This window comes from Cervus canadensis, chromosome 8 (assembly GCF_019320065.1).
Source record: "Cervus canadensis isolate Bull #8, Minnesota chromosome 8, ASM1932006v1, whole genome shotgun sequence".
Taxonomy (NCBI): domain Eukaryota; kingdom Metazoa; phylum Chordata; class Mammalia; order Artiodactyla; family Cervidae; genus Cervus; species Cervus canadensis.
The window spans coordinates 61,542,553-61,560,101 of record NC_057393.1 but is presented as its reverse complement, the minus strand read 5'-3'; the positions used below and the strand labels follow the sequence as shown (position 1 = coordinate 61,560,101).

At 38.7% G+C, this 17,549-nt stretch overlaps 1 protein-coding gene and 1 non-coding gene across 4 annotated transcripts in view; both read left to right on the top strand.

The window, feature by feature from the left end:
- The window catches only part of LRMDA (leucine rich melanocyte differentiation associated), a 1,119,641-nt gene that overhangs the window by 919,376 nt on the left and 182,716 nt on the right, over nucleotides 1-17,549 (top strand). The gene's annotated exons all lie outside the window — the stretch shown is intronic.
- Nucleotides 14,687-14,791, top strand: LOC122446899. The gene has a single exon (XR_006271053.1). It is a non-coding gene; the product is annotated as a U6 spliceosomal RNA (small nuclear RNA).

Genomic DNA, 17,549 nt, shown 5'->3' with positions numbered 1-17,549 from the left:
GGTAACGATAACCCTATATGCAAAACAGAAAAAGAGACACAGATGTACAGAACAGACTTTTGGACTCTGTGGGAGAAGGTGAGGGTGGGATGTTCTGAGAGAATAGCATTGAAACAAGTATACTATCAAGGGTGAAACAGATCACCAGCCCAGGCTGGATGCATGAGACAAGTGCTCAGGGCTGGTGCACTGGGAAGACCCAGAGGGATGGGATAGGGAGGGAGGCAGAAGTGGGGATCGGGATGGGGAACACATGTAAATCCATGGCTGATTCATGTCAATGTATGGCAAAAACCACTACAATATTGTAAAGTAATTAGCCTCCAACTACTAAAAATAAATGGAAAAAAAATAAAATAAAGGAAATATAAAATAAAATGCTTTTAAAAAAGATACATACAATAAAATGACATAGGACACTTGAAAAATACTGGAATTTCAAAAAACCCCACAAAACCCCAGAAGTTGATACATGATAATAACCCAGGAATAACAATGTTAATATCACAAAATAGGGCTGAAGACAATTATTGAAATGATGAAGAGGGATATGTTATATAAGTAAGAAGATATAATGGGAAGCTGTAACAATTGTGAATCTCAGTGCATGTAACAGAATGGTATTGAAATACATGAGGCAAAAACATCTAGAAATACTAGATAAAACTGACAATTACAGTCACAAATGAAATCTTTAGTATATTTTCCATAGAAAATTACAAGTAAAGGACAATAAACTTCACAATATGTATATTTTGTTAAACAGCAAATAGAATGAACATTCTTTATTAAAAATATATGGAATAATTCCAAAAGCTATCCACAAATTGAGTCATAAATGAAACTGTAGGTCAATCTCTTTTACTAATGTGTATAAAAGAATCCTCAATGAGAAATTAACAATAAAATTTAATAATGTATTAAAAAATACTACTTATGACCAAGCAACCTTTACCTCAAAATTAAAAGGATAGTTTACTATTAGAATGTATCAGTAAGGTTGTCATATTGGAATATTAAAAGGGAAAATAGATTACATATGATCATGGTAATAGATGCAAAAGAAAGGGAAGGAAGGAAGAAAGCAAACAAGGAAGGAAGGCAGAAACCTATTAATTTAATAACCATTTTGGCATACATCTCCTAGCAAATGGGGAATATATGGTAATTTCCCCAACTTGATAAAGATTATCTCAGAAACCTACAGCAACCTGCAGAGAGAAGAATAAAGGACTGAAAATATTCTCATTAGAGTCCCTGAAGAGGCAGGTAAGGAATATTCTATATTTCCCTTGAGATACTAGCCAAAGTGATAAGATGTACTATAGCAGCAACAAAAGCAAAAGTGAGAGCAATAAAGATAGCAGTAAATACAGCGTTGTTTGCACCAATATTATGATTTACATCAAGCAAACTTTCTCTGTAACAGACCACATACTAAATATTTTAGGATTTGCAAAGCAGAAGATACTTGTCACAACTTAGTTTCACTTTTATAAAATATAACATGATAGAACTAAGGCCCATCATGTCTGCAACAGGAAAAAATATAAATGTGCTTGATTAATCTATTTAAAAGACTTTCAGATTGGATCATAAAGAAAGATCCAATTCTCTATATTATAGAGAGCAAAAGAAATAAATTAATTCAGAAAAGTTAAAAAAAAGCTGGTACAGAAAGAGAGCACTGGCTACAACGTAAATATCACAAGGTAGCATTCAAACATAAGAGCCTTAAATGAGTCAGAGGAGTCATTTACTGGCACAAGACTACAGTCTATTATGTTCACAGATTTTGCGGGTGAGGAATTCCAAGAGAGGACAACAGGGAAGACTTATCTCTGCTCTATAATGTCTGGTACCTCACAGCAGGCTTGAAGTCTGGGAGCTGGAATCATCTGAAAACATGTGTACTCACTTGCTTGGCAGTTGATAATGACTGTCGACTAGGGCACCTAAGTTCTTCTTTGTGTGATCTTCCTTTGTAGCCTAGTTATGACTTGGAACACCTCCTTGTAGTAGTTAAGTTATAAGAGCAAAAGAAATTATGAGAGAGTAAGAGTCAGGCAAAAGCCATACCATCTTTTACAATCTATGTCTTCGAAGTTGTTATTTTAGCTACATTCTGTTCATCAAGATAGTCACAGAAAACCTGCTCAAGTTTAAGGGAAGGAAAAATAAATTCTGCCTCTTAAAGGGGTGTGGCAAAATTCTAGAAGAGCTTGTGGTACCCAAAATAGTGTTCTGACCACTTTGGTCAATTGTAGTCTTCCACAGTAATATAATTGCTCATAAGCAAAATTTCAGTAAATTCCAGGGAAGAGGTAGTACAAAAAACTCTGGGCACAATGTATTAAAACTATAAATTAATAAGAAAATCAGATTACAAAAGCCCTTTCATCCAGAAATTTTCTAACACTACTAAATCTGAAGTCAAATCTAATATACAAGCTCAAACTATAGAATAGCCAGAGAAATATGATGATGAAATCATTACCTATAAGAACCTATGAGATAGATCTAAGACCATTCTCAGTAGAAAACAGCTTTAAGTACATGTTTTTGTAAAAAGGGTAAAAGTCTAAAAGATAAATTAAGCATCTGACATAAACAGTGAGCTAAGTAAACTGAAAGAAAGTGGGAGAAATGAATTTTTAAAGTCAGTGAACAGTAAGAAATATGTAAATATGTAATAATACTGTAATAAACAGTATAATGAATAAAACAAAAGATAAATTTTAGAAGTCACTAAAATATTCAAAGAAATTAAACAATGCAAATATATGCTTATATGTAGATAAAAAATTAAAAGCCACAAAAAGACTAGAAAATTAGAAGAATCATAAGAACTAACTTTGCTCAATCCTGTGCAAATGTCTGAAAATCTAGACCAAGTGGAAATTTTCGAGAAATATATAATTCCCCAAAACTGACTCCCGAGGAGGTAGAAAATTGAAGCATATTGACTTCTAAATTAAATAAAATTTAATTAAATTTTTAAGGACCTATCACCACCCCCAAAAAAACACCACGTTTAGGTAATTTTACAGGGAAATTTTATCAAACATGAGAAGATACTGAGTAGTGAGTGCTCTCTTAAGTACTTAACAACTGAGTCTCTGTGAACTCATACACATGCACACACACAAAACACGTACAAAACAAACACCTCTCCCTTCACATGTGTTATTGTTGTTCAGTCACTAAGTCCTGTCCTATTCTTTGCGACCCTATAGATTGCAACGCACCAAGTTTCCCTATGCTTCACTACCTCCTGGAAGTTTGCTCAAACTCACGTTCCTTGAGTCAGTGATGCCATCCAGCCATCTCATCCTCTGTCACCACCTTCTCCTTCTGCCCTCAATCTTTCTCAGGTTGTTGATCATCAGTTGTGTCTGACTCTGCAAAGAGTCAGACATGAACTGCAGCACGCCAGCCTTCCCTGTCCTTCAACGTCTCCAGGAGTTTGCTCAAACTCACGTCCATTGAGTCAGTGATGCCATCCAACCATTTCATCCTCTGTCATAAAAATTGACTTTTTCCAGTCCTGTGGCCACTGCTGAGTTTTCCAAACTTGCTGACAACATGTGGTCAACTGGAGAAGGGAATATAAAACCACGCCACTATTCTTGCCTTGAGAACCCCATGAACAGTATGAAAAGACAAAAATACATGATACCAAAAAATGAGCCCCTTTGGTCAGTACATGTCCAATATGCTACTGGGGAAGAGTAAAGAAATAGTTTCAGAAAGAATGAAGAGACTGGGCCAAAGCAGAAATGACATTCAGTTGTGGATGTTTCTAGTGGTGAAATTTAAGTCCAGTGCTTTAAAGAACAATATTACATAGGAACCTGGAGTGTTACATCCATAAATCAAGGTAAATTGGATGTGGTCAGGCAGGAGATGGCAAGAGTGAACATTGACTTTTTAGGAATCTGTGAGCTAAAATGAATGGGACTGGGCAAATTTAATTCAGATGACCATTATATCTACTACTATGGGCAAGAATCATTTAGAAGAAATGGAGCAGCCCTCACAGTCAGCAAAAGAGTCCACAACGCAGTACTTGAGTGCATTCTTGAAAACAACAGAATGATCTAGGTTCATTTCCGAGGCAAACCATTCCCTGTCACAGTAATCTAATTCTATGCCACAACCCCTAATGCTGAAGAAGCTGAAGTTCATCAGTTCTGTGAAGACCTATAAGACCTTCTAGAACTAACACACACACACACACACACAAAATAGAAACAAAGAAAGAAAGATGTCCTTTTTCATCATAGAGGATTGGAATGCAAAAGTAGAAAGTCAAGAAATACCTGGAGTAACAGGTAAGTTTGCCCTTGGAGTACAAAATGAAGCAGGGAAAAGTCCACCAGAGTTTTGCCTAGAGAATGCACTGGTCATAGCAAACACCCGCTTCCAAAAACACAAGAGATCACATGGGCATCACTAGATGGTCAATACTGAAATCAGATAGATTATACTCTTTGCAGCTGAAAATGGAGAAGCTCTATTCAGTCAGCAAAAACAAGACCTGGAGCTGACTGTGGCTCAGATCATGAGCTCCTTATTGCAAAATTCAGGGTTAAATTGAAGAAAGTGGGGAAAATCACTAGGCCATTGAGGTATGCCCCCGTGTGTGTAGAGTGCGTTTCTGTGGCATGAATATTTCCACCATGACTGATTTTAAGCTGCATATGTGATGTTACTTAATGTGGACTTTGAAGAAATATACACAATCTGTTCTTGTGAGTCAGTGCAAGCTGGCTCCTACGCACCACAGTGATGATTATAAGTCTATTTAAACTGTTCCAGAGCATAGATAAATAAGTACTTCCAAATTATTTTTATAAAGAGAATAAAATCTTTATAGAAGAATTGATAAGAATTACAGAGAAAAATAATTGCTATTCATCTGGGTTATGAAAATGGATGCAAAAAAGCCTAAATAAAATAATTATAAAAAAATCCAGCCACATAAACAGAAGAGTAAAATATTGTGATCAATTAAGATATATTCTAAGTATGCATTGAAGTTTCAATATTAGGATATCCATTCATTTATTTTATCTTTTTAATAGATTTAAAGAGGAAAGCCATAATTTTATAAGGTGAAAAGGATACAAAAATAGACATATATTTCCTAAAGATAATAAATTGCATCTATCTCGGTCCAAAAGGCAACATCAAACTTAATAGGTAAACATAAGAGGTATTCCCATTAAAGTAAGGATAAGATATCTGTGATCACCACTATTATTTAATATTTTACTGGAAATAGTAACCAATGCAATTGAACAAGAGAAAGAAACAATAAGCATGAGAATGGAAAGCATAAGCCAAAACTGTCATGTTTATAGATGAGGAAATGGCAACCCACTCCAGTACTATTGCATGGAAAATCCCATGGACGGAGGAACCTGGTAGACTACAGTCTATGGGGTTGCAAAGAGTCGGACACAACTGAGTGACTTCACTTTCACTTTTATTTGCTTTAACAGTTGGAAACACAAGTGAACCGACTGAAGGACTAATGAGAGAATTCAGTGATAAAATAAGATATAATGCTAATATGGGCTTCCCTGGTAGCTCAACTGGTAAAGAATCGATCTGCAATGCAGGAGACCCCAGTTAGATTCTTGGGTGGGAAGATCTCCTGGAGAAGGGACAGCTTACCCACTCCAGTATTCTTGGGCTTTCCTAGTGGCTCAGATAGTAAAGAATCCACCTGCAATGTGGGAGACCCAGGTTCGATCCCTGGGTTGGGAAGATTCCCTGGAGGAGGGCATGGCAACCCACTTCAGTGTTCTTACCTGGAGAATCCCCATGGACAGAGGAGCTTGGCGGGATGCAATGCATAATGTCACAAAAGAGTCAGACATGACTAAGCAACTAAGTACAGCACAATGCTAGTATACAGAAGTCACTGGCTTTTTTTTTTTTTTTTTTTTTAGTTTCTACTTTCTGATGTTCCCATTAAGAATGGAATGGTTAATGTAAGGTAAATCATGATATTGAACATTATGAAAATATTTTTAAAAGTTGAGCAAAAATCAATATGAGTACAAAATATTTGTATACTGTGACAAAATTTATATATTTAAAAGCACAAAATCATGCATATGTATACTCAAGGACATACATGTGTATAAATGCATAGAAGTAGTTTTGGAAGGATGGACATAAAAACTTAGACAATAGTTATTTCAACAATCAGGGGGTGATCCAAATTAGAATGCAAAAGAGTAGAAGGACTAAAAAACTAGCTTTTTCAGTATCTGAATTTTTATTAGAATGTGCTAGTATTTACTCATGTAAAATAATGAAATAAAATAATTTTAAAAGTAGTAATAATAAAAATTAAAATAATAAAGGATCCAAAGAAGATGGAAGCTTTGAGTAATTTGTTAGCATTTTGGAGACTGAAATTTTATTTCCCCAAGGCCAGTGATAAATAGTTTCTTTGAAAATGTTGCTTTTACTCAAATGTAAGTAATCCAGTGTTGGGAATCCATCTATACTGTCTGTACTCTTGCCACTTTTGGAGAATGAGCTGTTCATATGAATTAAATATTCAGACAGAGAGATGTATAGAAAAAAGTAAAGAGGTCCATGCATCTTGCGTAGCTTACTGATTACTGAGAATGGGAAGGGAAATATCTACATTAAGAGCTCCAATTGAGTGATTTCTTTAAAGCCAGGGACTGTGTTGGTATTTTCCATGTGTTTGTGGTCTCATTTAATGATGGGAATGTCTCCTAAAGCTGGATATTATTCCCATTTTATATATGAAGAAATTGAAGCTTACAGAGATACTGTGTAGTTTACCAAAGGTCCCAGTGTTAATAAGTGTCCTTCATGAAATCTAAACCAGGTCTGCCCCTGAAGCCTATATTCTTTCTTCCGTTCCATGCTTCCCCCCAGTAAGATGCACTTAACAGAATAACCACACTGAATACATTTTAATCTGTGTCTTCATGGTTCAGGAAAGCACTTCTGATTTTTTCAGTATTTCAGACATCCTGTGATGAGCATCAATTATCAGAGTAGTAGTGAAGCATGAAAATGATGGTTAATTGGAGATATCCAGTTGAAAGAAAGCTGAGCAATACTGCATTTACAGAATGTAGTGCTTTTAATACAGATAAAGAAAGGTTCAACACAATCACTGGAGTGATTTTTTTGTAGCCCCTTTGTTACTATGGACCTGTGTATTCTGAAGGTCTTTATCCCCTATATACTGATTTCATGTATGCTATGTTCTGTCATTTCCAGCACTTGTGTTAGACCTTGTTTTGCTGTTTGCAGTTCTATAAATATTGTTTAGATATGTGATGCAATTTTCCCTCTGTTGAATTCTCATAGCGAAAGATCTGATCTCTGTAACCTGCCCTAATGCAAGCAGAGTTTAAGTGTACTGCACCAATGGCTTCATAGATGACCCATTTGGTTAGAGATTATAAATGCCATTTAGAGTAAGCAGGAGATGGCTCCTGAGTGTCTAGTAAACTTCAACAACCACCTGAGAGATACCTCTGTGTGACTGCATAAAATGGAAATAAAGAATGGCAAATAACCCATTGACTATGCACTTTCTCACCCGCTGAGAGCAAAACGCAATCCAATGCAATTTTAGTACTTACATGCCTCTGGGGGAAATAGACTCCTAAAAATCACCAAGTGCAGCACTGGAAAAATTCCTTAAATTTGTGCTATGCTTGGTGTTATAAAACCCAAGGAACCTTATACTTTCTCCTTGAGTAAAATGGACTGGTAATTTTGTTTTGTTATATTATCCACCAAGCATAATGATAATGGGTCATATGCAATTTAGGAAAAAAATTAAGCCTAATAAGAAAAACCTCTAATAAATACTAACAGCATCTTATTGGTATTGTCGTTAGTCTAACCCTCCTATTAACATTTGTTTTTACATATTAAATGATCTGTAATATGTTGGAAATGAAGAGAGCAGTAAAAATTAAAATAAGCATTCTTATATACATGGTACAAATGTTTGCATGCCTCTTCCTGCAGGCAGGTACTAGGAGGGATGGTACATAAAAGGGAGTGGTACCAGGATTTAACAAGAGAGTCTTGATTTTAGATGTGTTGAGCAGTAAAAATGCTCCATGTAGGGAGTGGACCTTATCATTAACCTGGAATGCAGCCCATTCAATGAAAACCAGCATTCAGTCCTGAGAAAAGGATACGATTAATTATCCCCTCAAATCAGGCTTCTTCTGAGCTAGTGGAGGAGAGTGAAGGAGTGGAGAAGCTTAGGGAAGCTCCAATACACAAATAAAAGGGTTTGGGGAGTCCCATATAGTGTTAGCTATCCTTTACATACAATGTGGTTGGATGGGGTAGAGCTGAGGGAGTGTTTTCAGGAAGCCTTCCTTATTAGATGTGTTCCTCTCAAGCCTATGTAAGAACCTCCTAGGGAATGTCCATAAGGTAAAGATGTTTGAACATGTTTCGGGGATTCTGATTCAGTGAGCCTGGGGTGACACTGTGGCTTCCGTTATTATTCATGAGCTCTGATGACTCTTCTGTAAACAGCAATTGGAGGACCACTACGTTAAATGATACTGACAAGGAGTCTCTTTTCACAGGTCCTCTCAGCCATGAGATTTAAGAGAGCAGGGACTGTTTCCAAACCCTGCTGACTAGGGTTATGGCAGTCACAAGTACCTTCTCTTGTCAGGCCCTCAGTGGTTTCTGAGGACTAAGAAGCCTGTAGGAGATTCAATTATTATGAAGGATTTGCTGTGCAAGGCACTGTACTGTGTACAGAAATGACAAGGGTACCCCCCCTTTTATTTTTTTTTAAGGAACTTAGTTTAGGTGGAGACAGCAGACAAAATGCAATGAAGTATACAAGTGCTATGAAACTGAGGCGCACAAAGGGGTTGGTCATGAGATGGAGGGTGGCCTAAGTCATTGTAAGGCTTGAGCAAAGAACTGGCCATGGATGTAGAGAAGAGGTCTTCACAGAAATGATGTTGAGAAAGTTGAGCACGTGAGCGGTATCCACTAGCTATTCCTAAGTGGTGAGTGAGAGGGAAAAATGTGACATGACTCCCAGGTTTTTGGCCTGAGTAGTTTTGTGGAAGCTGAAGCCATTTCTGAGAAAGGGCATTTGGGAGGAACAGATTCAGGGGAATGTATCTGGTGTCAAAGGTGTCTGTGCCTGCAGGTAGAGATGCTCTGAGATACGGGTTGTCAAACTTTTGCTGTGGTAAGTGTTTTAGGCTTTGGAGGCTGGATGGTCTTTGCCGTAACTACTCAGCTTTGTCTGCCATTGTAGAGTGGAAGTATTTGTAGGCAATATGTCAGGAAACAGGCATGGCTGTGTCCCAGTAAAACTGTGTTTACTAAAGTAAGTGACAGGACAGATTTGGCCCATGGACTGTAGCCTTAAGTGTGAACGACAGATATAGACAGAGAGGTATTGACTCCTCTGTATCTGTGTACACAGTGTCTTTCTCTGTAGCCATAGTATCTCAACTGTCCTTTACAAACGCTGCATTTCATGGTTATTTTGAACAAAGAATTTTCAAACTGTCCAAAAATTGCTTAATGATTATAAAAAATTAAATTTGGAAATGTAAATTAAAGCTGTAAGATACATTTTGTATTCACTGGCTCAGCAAAATTTAAACAGCCTGGTAATGCCAACTGCTGTAAAGTTGTAGAGCAACAGAAACTCAAGTTATTTTTGTGGGAGTGTGAGTCAGTGTGTCTACTTTGCAAAACAATTTGTCATTATCTGGTGAATTTGAATATATGCAAACTCTTAAGCTCCAACAATTCTACTCCCCAAGTTCTAACCTAGGAAAAGCTACTGTACCTGTTCAAATCAATGTGAACTATATGCATAGCATTTTCTGTAGTAGGAAAACAAAACAAAAACCAGACAAGAAAACTGGAAACAGCCCAAATGGTTCATTAAGTAAAGTTGAGTAATATTCAGCATGGATGAATGCACAAAATTGGGAGGAAAAAAACTCACTGAATGATATGGTGTAGTGTAATTATATAAAGTTCAAAAATGCAAATTAAAGCACTATTTTAAGAGTCCTTACAGAAGTGGCAAAGCTCTGAAGAAAACTACTGGAATGAAAAACTCAAATTCAGTTGCATTTACCATCAGTGGTAGGTAGAGGAAAACACAAAAACAACCCAAGAGATTTATTTATCTCTAAACTTGGTGAGGAGTACACACATATTTTAAAGTTGTTGTTCTCAATACTTAACATATTTTTTTTCCCTTCATTTGTAATGGAGCAGGCATTGGATAATAATGAATAATGAGACAAAAGCAAACTCTTACTATCAATTTTATATTTTCAAGAGGTGATTAACTCAAGGTAATTCTTCTCTAAAAAACAAATGTTAGTTTGGGGGACTGACTTCATATCTGACTTGGTGTCTTTGCCAGTCATGTCAGCTTTCTCAGTGACTGAAGGCCTGCTGGCTTCCAGTGTTTCATCTGGGCAGAAGGCAATGGGTACCAGGGATAGCACGGAGGAGGGAGCAGTGTCAGGAGGCAGGCTCGTGTAACTCCTACAGGGTCATTTGAGTTCCCCATCTTAAGGAGAACAAGCATCATCTTTGGCAGAGGACACAATGTGGTCAGATTCCTCCCTGTCACTCAGCAAGTGATCCCACTGCTGCCTGTATATTATTCCAGTCATCTGGGTTTACAGGGACACTGTGTAGTGGTTTTGTGGTGTGGAAGCTATTGCTACCTAATTTTTTTCTTTCTTGAGTATCACTTTGTAGTGTCATGATTACAAGCTTGGAAGAAGATAAGCTGTCTGTCCATTCTGAGTATAAATGGGCACTTGAGATGAAACCACCTAGTTAATTTCCCCTTATTGCTGCAGGAGAATCTGAATCCAAACCACAACACAACCTAGCCCCTAAATCTCTATTAAAAACCACCTTGGGTAGTCTGGCAAAAGCTTTATTTAAAGTCAGCAGAGAATTGTAAAGTCAAAAGTGAAAAATGGTGCAACAAGAAAGAATCATAAAAAAATACTAGATCAGTTAAATGTAGTCAAAGGCAATTTAGTGTGTTCTGGCACCAGTCCTTATTGATGCAAAGAATGTGATGTGTCAGGGGTCGGCAAGAACATGTAGCAAATGTGGAATGAAGGATGCAGCTCCAAGCTTGACTCTGGGGCAGCCACACGGGCCATGCAGAAGGCCTTGCTCTTCCTTTGGACTAGGGATTTCAGGGAGACTATTCTAATTATCCCAGTCTGGACATCTGTTCCTTCCTTCTTAATGTTGTTTGTATTTTAAAATTAGAATTTTTTCATTCATGGGAATAAACCAAACCAGAGGCTGCATAAATTGAGTCAGGCCAAGAAGGTAGATATTCCTCATCAGTACTTTTTAGTATTCTAGTCTCTTTGGGGTTACCACTTTGACCTGCATTTCATATTCACATTCCAAGCTGTGATTATTTCTGTCTCATCTTCTCCAGCTTCTTTATCAGTATGAGCTGGTCTGATTAGTGATAAGCATTTCTATAGCTTCCATTTTATTCAGCTGCCATGTTTAGGTATTGTGCTAGGTCCTGTATAGCATTATCTCACCAGTCTCACTAAAACCCTACACGGCAGCTCTTTGCCCATGCCAGTTTCACAGATGAGACCAACAAGGGCTCAGAGACTCCGAACTCTTCGGAGGTTACTCACCGAGTAGCAGAAACAGGACTCACGAGGCCTGACTGCTCAGGTGTGTTATGCTAGAAGGATGCTTCGCTAACCTCATCTCCAGTGGTACCTGGGGACCATACCTCTCAAGAACGTAGCTGCACTATAGGACAGTTTTAAGAATGAGACCAGTGTTTGAATCCTCACTTTACCACTTAACGGTTTTGTGACCTTGGGCAAGATACTCTGTATCTCCCTCTCTGTAATATAGGTATAATAGTAATACCTACATTAGTAAGGTTGTTGTGAGGACCAAGTGAGTTGATATAAACAGACTATTTTAAAGAGTTTCTGGCCCATTGTAAGTGCTATATACATGTATGCTATTATTGTGGCTGATGACACTTCTGTTATTAGTGTTATTGTTTTTGATGTCTTCTGGAGACAGGGTGCCTTCACTGAAGGAAATGGAATTGGCTAAAGGGGAAGTGAAAGGTCAGCCCCGTGGCAGGTCCATGGGGTGGATGTTGTTAGGCAACACACTCAGTACTATTCCAATTCTACCTTGTGGGGGGCACGTGCACTTTTTGTAGACCCTTTTCTCACAAATGAAGTGGTTTTGGAAGGTCAAAGAGGAAACTGGATTCTGTGGGGGTATCCCTCTTAGGTACTTGTACTAACACATTCAGAATCAGATTCTGGGGTCACCTGCTTTTCCTTCCCATCTACAGATTTACTCTAGGAGAAACGGGGAAAGGTTTGGAGACTTCCTTGGTTCTAACAGGTCTTATCAGAATCTCTGTCGTAGATTCAGGAGGAGTGATTGGTTTAATGTAAATGCTTTAGAGGATCTGAAAGAGATTAGAGAAACCTATTCCAGAGGATAAAGGCAAGACAGGAGGGAACCATTAATCTCATGGACATTCAATTCCCTAAGAACTTTTTGGGGAGTGACCAGAAACAAGCCAGGCCATATGCTGTCCATTTGCAATCCTCCGAGCTCTGGACTTTTTTTTTTTTTTTTCCTGACGGATCGAGGCCAATGCCATTGCCTCATTTGGATGGTTCTTAAACTTGAAAAGGAACTGAAAGGTTGAGGCTTGCATGCAGAGTCGAAACAGATGATTTGACAAAAGTAGTCCTGACAAACACCAGGGCTCTCCCGATTGTCAGAAACAGTCTGATGATGACATGTTCGAAGCTTCCCAGACTGGCTTGTGTTTTGGTAAATAGGAACAATCAGGGAAGACATAGTTATGCTGTAGAGAGATCTGCAATGTGGAGAGAACAAGTTAATTGTTCAGCTTCAACTGAGACCTTTCACTCAAGTCATTAATCACAGTGCACAGTCTGGAGCCTTGGCCCCGCAGTTCAGGGCTTTAGGCTGCTCTCCCGCTCCAGACCAAGGCTCATTCCAGGTGCTGGCCATTTGCGTTTCCCTCTAACTGGGCTGATTTATGGACCCAGAGATGTTTCCTGGTTTTTCCAAATTCTGTTCCATTACTTTGTAATAAAGGGGACATGTGATTTCTGGTTTTGTGCAGATCTTTAGTTTTAACATCCCTAGTACCAAAGATTTTTTCAATTAGTTTGTGGCCTGTCTTCTGTGACGGAGAGGGTAGAAATGCTGTTCTGTGTTTTGAGTATCAAAATGAAGACTTTTAGAGACTCTCTTGATTCTTCCCAGCTTGGCTAGAGCTGAAGACACACAAAACCTGCATGAGGCTTTGTTCCTGCATTCAGTGTCTCAATGCAAATTAAGTCTTGGGAAACCTAAGTGACAATAGCTCACTATAGTGATTGGCATTATCCCCATTCTACCCCGACACATATGGTTCAGGGTATAATATCAGGCCTTCCATACTGGGGCCAGGTCTCCGATGACAGAGTAAGCCAATATTGAAGACTTCGCAAGAGAACCTGAGTGTCAGAGGAGGACACTGTAATATTGAGGCTAAACAGGGCATTGCCATTGCCGAGTGTTACCTGTTTGAGTGAAAGATAAACCCAATCTAAGTTGATAAGGGGCAACAGATCCCTTGGGAGTTTTCCCAAGTGGCAGAAATGTTTTGCAAGAAAGTAATTGGAAATTGATATTTGACATATCTCTGGGTTGCTTTTTATTCCTGATAACACCAAAGGGTTTGGCCAAGAGTCAAGAGTGACTGACACACGAAATCCTGCAATCCACAGCTGAAATACAATCTCTTCTTTGTTGAAAGTAAGCAGCTGCTTTTTGACCCTTTGTTTCCTAACTAGCACATCAACTATAGAGACTTATGGGCTTAGCTTGGTGAAATGAACTATGAATATAGCCAACCCTGCCTTTCAGTACTTCTCTGAAAGAAAGTCTTCACTGGCAATGGAGAACTGTCCTTAAAATTCACTCAATTTAATGGTCCTTTTTCAGAGTCTGCTATGGGCTCTGTATTGCATTGTGTACCATGGGACGTGCAAAATAAATACCAAATATGGCCTTTGCCCTCGAGGAACTTATAGGCTCCTGGGAAGGATGATGTGTTTATGAAACACATTTTCCATGGCAAGATAAGATATCACATGTGTGCCAAAGTGACTGGAACCTGGAATAAGTACAACAGGGAGTCAGAAAAAGGAGAGTAGGTAGACTAGAGTTGTCAGGGAAGACGTTATGGATGAGGTGGGACAAAGACATCAATATCCCAAACCCAGAACTCATCCTTAAAGAAACTGCAAGGAACATAGGATCAGGTTGCCAAGAGATTGTGGAGTCCCCTTTAAGTGAAAGTAAATTTGTTCAATATGAGGATAGATAATTTAGTTCAATAAATATTTATTGAGTGCACGCTTTGTGCCAACAACTGTATCTGATGAGGTAAGGGATGAATAATCCCTACACAGAACACACGCGGGTAATTCTCAGATGCTACCTTCTCTTAATGGAGATTTTTAAAGTTAATGTTGGTCTGTGTGATTCCAAAACCTGTGATTTTTACCACTTACCATTCCATGTCTCAGAAAGACCTTCCCATGCTCGCTTCAACAATACCTATAGTAAAATTGGAATGACATAGAAAAGATTATCATGGCTTTTACCCAAGGATGATGTGCAAATTCTTGAAGCATTCTATATTTTAAAAAAAATAGAAGAAGATGAACTTACCCAAGATATCTTTGGGTTGAAGAGCTGAGTCTAATTTTTTTGTGTAGTGCAGGAATGACATGTCCACCTTCATAAGCTGTTTACAGTGTAAAGAATTGCATGAATGCTGATTGTGACAGGAAGGGACACTGAGTTAGCGTTTGAGTAGCCCCCAATTACTGGGTTAGGGAGTACTTGGAATAGCATTTGAAAAGTCTGAACCTGGCCTAAACTCATGATCATAAGCAGAGTCCACGCTCTCTGAAGATCAAATTTTCTTGGAATTTCCATTATTCCCTTTGACTGCTGCTTTGGAAACCCAGTTAGAAGGGTCTTCCATCATTAGCATTTGAGATAGTGTTGCACTGGGCTCTTGGGCTCTCATGAAGTCTGAACTTGGCACTACCCAGATATAGTGGTAAAAGTCACTGAAAATTCTGTCTGTAGTCTTCCTTGCAAAATGAGGAAATCTCCTATTTGTTCACTTAAGGTACAGATATAACTATGCAATTGCAGATAGGTCTAGAAAGAAGAGAAGTCAGGATGACAATGGTGGTGGCAGTGGTGGTCGTCATAGACATGGTAATCATTATTCCAAATATCCACATAATTTTTAAATAATATAACCACAGAACACTAGTAAGCCCTGGAAAGAATCTAAGATATCAAGCATTGAGGCGCAGAGGTGTCAGAGTTTATTTAGCTAAGCAATACCAGAAGAGAACTAGAAAATCTCCCTTTCTAGCTAGCAATCATTCTCATACCACAGTGAGACCCTGCCTTGTAACCCCTGCATTTCTGCCACCCATGTGACTGCTTTGAAGCTCATTTAGATATCAAATTTAAATGGAATTCCCACAAAAACTTTTTTTTTTAAATTTGGAGGGACTGGTGGAAGGAAAAACTAGAAGAAATTTGAAAACACTCTTGATTCCTGTCATTTTCCTTAGTATTCAGTCACTCTCTTCATCTGAGAGGCTCATTCTGGCCCCCAAGTGTAGATACATACATACACATGTGCTCACTCACTCATCTGTATGCATATGTATGTATTGATATGCATTCCTCTTCATCATCTGCAGTCATTTTACAAATAATGGCTTGTGTGTGTGTGTGTGTTTTATCATCTTATTTTTAAAATGAAAATGACAACTTCAAAATTCTTTGCAGAAATAGTTCTTTTACGGTTAAAAAAAAAAAAAAATCCAGTATGTAGGCCAGGGTCATCTTTGGGTCACAAAATTCCATAAGGGAGTTGGCATTGGGAGGGGATAAGTGGTGACTTTGGAATTTCTGTCCCTTCATTCTGGGTACATGCATCAAGTTGGTAACAAAGAAGTTTGGTGGAGAGCTAGTGAAATAGAGTCAAATGAGAAAGATAGAACAAGGTTGAGAGTACAGAGTATTGGCAGGATGTAGAAGGAGATGGGGAGGTATGGATACCCTCCCCACCTCTTACAGGCTCTTTTCCCAGTAAGGTTATCACTGTGCTGGGGGTGGGGTTGAGAGTGTATAAAAGGAGCTGAGACTTTTGATTTAAAACTTTTGTTTTTGAGAAATCTGTCTTGCGAACTTTCTTCTTGAATAGAACCAAAGGGATTTTGTAGAGTTAGGGACATCAGAGTGGGACTCAGAGTACAAGGGATAGATCATTCAAAACCTGATCTAGGTCCTGAGTTTAAGGATGAGAAAGTACTACAGGCTTTCTGTAAACCAAGGGAGCAAGGCAGCAGGATCAAAATCTGGCATAGGCTCTACTCAGCACACTCTGGCTGTAGGTACATCTACTCAGCAGGATGGCTTATTTGAAATCATCCAAAGCACTGTCTAGAACAGCATTGCCCCCACAGATATACGGAACTTTTCAACTTTCTTCTATATTGTTCAGGCCTGTGAGGAAAGCACCCTTAATGTTCTTTCCCTTGACTAGCTGAGCATGGACAGTGAGGAAGCCCAGTGGCTCCCTGAGCAGACTGGCTGCAGAAACCTCCCTCTATGGTGGGCAGCAGAGGTGTAAAATGTAAATGACCAGAGGGTCCTCTATTTCACACTTCTGAGGAGGTAGCCACAACACCTAGAGTGTGGAGACCCAAATTTCCAGAGTTTCCCACCTCCATCTCCTGTAGGAAGGTTACAAGTAAGTCTGGCCTTAGTGGTCCGCTATTTCCCTGTCTATAAACATCATATCATGATTATTGTGCACATCCTTGTGCTCGGTGTCCTGAGGTGTGAGACCTCAGTTGACTTTGAGAAACTTAGAGGCCATTGTGGAAACAGGAAAGACAAGCACAGTCATGCCATTATTTAAGTGTGTGCAGAGCCTGCCTGACAACAGCTAGGGGACTTTGACAAATCAGAGACCACCATCACATATAGAGAGGCACTCCCAACTTTACCTCAGTAGCTATTTCTTCTTATTGAAGAGTGAGAACAGTGAAAGGCCTAAAGCAAGCTGGAAGCAAATCCCTAGACGTGGTTCATTTCATGACCACAATGCTTGGTGAGATTATCAGTAAAAGCTCTGGCAGTCCTCATGGGAGAAATGCCAGATATAAAGCCACTGAATGTTCATTCACCTCTTTTAAGTTCTTTCAGAAATAACTTGATTTACAAAAGAATATGGAATCATAATTGTCAACCAAGATGTCATTGTCACTTTAGGATGTCCAGAAACAAAGGGATATTATATCCTTTGTTCTTAGAGCACTACAGATGCCAAATTATGCACAGGGTTCCCTCATGGCGTTGAGTGT